The following is a 2,751-nucleotide window of genomic DNA, read 5'->3' on the forward strand; positions in this document are numbered from 1 at the left end:
TTTAAATAAACATTAAACAAACTTCCCCAAATGCTGACATTCATATCACTAAACATAAGTATTTTAAATCCCAACTTCACTGTGGTCTATTGAGGACACTGATTCCTTAGACAACATTAACAATCATTTTTTTCTTAATTTTTTTTTTTGTAGAGATAGGGCCTTGCTATGTTTCCCAGGCTGGTCTTGAACATCTAGCCCCAAGCAATCGCCTGCCTCAGCCTCCCCAAAATACTGGGATTACAGGTACAAGCCACCATGCCTGGCCAACAAGCATATTTTTAAGAATATATTTTCGTCTATAGGTCAGATAAAGCTTTATTAAATGGTAAACATTTTAACAGTGGAGAAATAAGTTTCAAAAGCAAAATATTCAGAAGGTCTGCTGTTCAAATAATATTTTTTTCAAAACCCTGTGGAAGAGTATGATAAAATTCATTGAACTGAAAATCCAGTTGCATTCTTATCAACATAAATAACTGGATACAGTGTCCCTTGATACTTGATGTTGGACAATGCATATTTTTCCATTCAAGTGTATATTCTATATGGTCATATGTAATACCCCCGCATGTCCCTTCTGTGGAAGGCTGTTTGCTAGCAGCCTATTTTTCTCTTTATTATTGTGGTACAGGGCTCCTTATTTCCCATCACCAGACTGTGTATGTCTTGGCCAAGAGGTCTCCGATTCAAGTTTACTATATTTTTTTTTTTTACAATTTTTTATTGTATTTTTTTTTTCCCAAGGTTTTTGGGAACAGGTGGTGTTTGGTTACATTCGTAAATTCCGTAGTGGTGATTTGTGAGATTTTGGTGCACCCATCACCCGAGCAGTATAGACTGTACCCAATTTGTAGCCTTTTATCCCCCACCTACCTCTGACTCTTTCCCCTGAGTCCCCAAAGTCCATTACATCATTCTTTTGCCTTTGCATTCTCATAGCTTAGCTCCCACTTATAATGACAACATACGATATCTAGTTTTCCATTCCTGAGTTACTTCACTTAGAATAATGGTCTCTAATTCTAATCAGGTTGCTGTGAATGCCATTATTTCATTCTTTTTTTTTTTTTTTTTAATCACCGAATAGTATTCCATGGTATATATACACAACAATTTATTTATCCATTCATTGATTGACGGGCATTTGGGCTTGTTTCATGTTTTTGCTACTGCAAATTGTGCTGCTATAAACATGTGTGTGCAAGTATCTTTTTTTGTGTAATGACTTCCTTTCCTTGGGTAGATACTTAGTAGTGGGATTGCTGGATTGAATGGTAATTCTACTTTTAGTTCTTTAAGAAATCTCCACACTGTTTTCCACAGTGGCTGTAGTAGTTTACATTCCCACCAGCAGTGTAAAAGTGTTCCCTTTTCACCACATCCCTGCCAACATCTATTATTTTTTGTTTATGGTCATTCTTGCAGGAGTAAGGTGGTATAGCATTGTGGTTTGGATTTGCATTTCCCTGATCATTAGTGATGTTGAACATTTTTTTCATTTGTTTTTTGGCCAAATTTGTATACCTTTTGAGAATTGTCTATTCACATCCATTTTTTGATGAGATTGTTTATTTCCTTCTTGCTAATTTGTCTGAGTTCCTTTTAGATTCTGGATATTAGTCCTTTGTTGAATGTAGAGATTGTGAAGATTTTCTCCTACTCCCTGAGTTGTCTGTTTACTTTGCTGATTGTTTATTTTGCTGTGTAAAAACTTTTAGTTTAATTAGGTCCCACCTATTTATCATTGTTTTTGTTGCACTTGCTTTGGGTTCTTCGTCATGAAGTCCTTGCATAAGCCAATGTTTAGAAGGGTTTGTCTAATGTTCTATAGTTTTTATGGTTTTGGGTCTTAGATTTAAGTCCTTAATCCATTTTGAACTCAAAAATTTTGTATAAGGTGAGAGATGAGGATCTAGTTTTATTCTTCTACATGTGGCTTGCCAATTATCCCAGCATGATTTGTTGAATAGAGTGTCCTTTCCCCACTTTGTGTTTTTGTTTGCTTTGTTGAAGATCAGTTGTCTGTAAGTATTTGGGTTTATTGCTGGGTTCTCTATTCTGTTCCATTGGTCTATGTTGAAGGGGTGGCCTGCCCCTCCACACCTGTGGGTGTTTCTCGTTAGGTGGAACGAGAGACTTGAGAAAAGAAATGAGACACAGGGACAAAGTATAGAGAAAGAAAAAGTGGGCCCAGGGGACCGGTGCTCACCTTACAGAGGACCCACGCTGGCACCGGTCTCTGAGTTCCCTCAGTATTTATTGATAATTATCTTTACCATCTTAAAGATAAGGTAGTGGCAGGACAATAGGATCATTTTAGGGAGAAAATTAGCAGTAAGACATATGGATAAAGATCTCTGTGACATGAATAAGTTCAAAGGAAAATGCTGTGCCTTGAGATGCATATGCAAACATCTCCATAAACCTTTTAGCAGCACTGCCATCAAGTCTTGCCAGCAAGTCCCACCTTATGCCGTAAGGCGGTTTTCTCCTATCTCAATAAACAGAGCATACAATTGGGTTTTACACCGAGATGTTCCATTGCCCAGGGACAGGGAGGATTTTTAACCAGCAAGCTGCCTTCAGGCACTTATTTAACAAAGCACATCCTGCACAGCCCAAAATCCATTAAGCCTTGAGTCACCACAGCACATGTCTCCTGCAAGGACAAGGTCGGGGGTAGGGTCACAGATTAACAGCATCTCAAATACAGAACAAAATGGAGTCTCTTATGTCTACTTCTTTCTA

The 2,751-nt window shown here is 37.8% G+C and overlaps 1 pseudogene; it reads right to left on the reverse strand.

The window, feature by feature from the left end:
- Positions 1-373: 373 nt before the first annotated feature.
- The window catches only part of LOC108518747 (SPRY domain-containing protein 7 pseudogene), an 8,299-nt pseudogene continuing 5,921 nt past the window's right edge, over positions 374-2,751 (reverse strand).

This window comes from Rhinopithecus bieti, unplaced genomic scaffold, assembly GCF_001698545.2.
Source record: "Rhinopithecus bieti isolate Rb0 unplaced genomic scaffold, ASM169854v2 scaffold_47330, whole genome shotgun sequence".
NCBI lineage: Eukaryota > Metazoa > Chordata > Mammalia > Primates > Cercopithecidae > Rhinopithecus > Rhinopithecus bieti.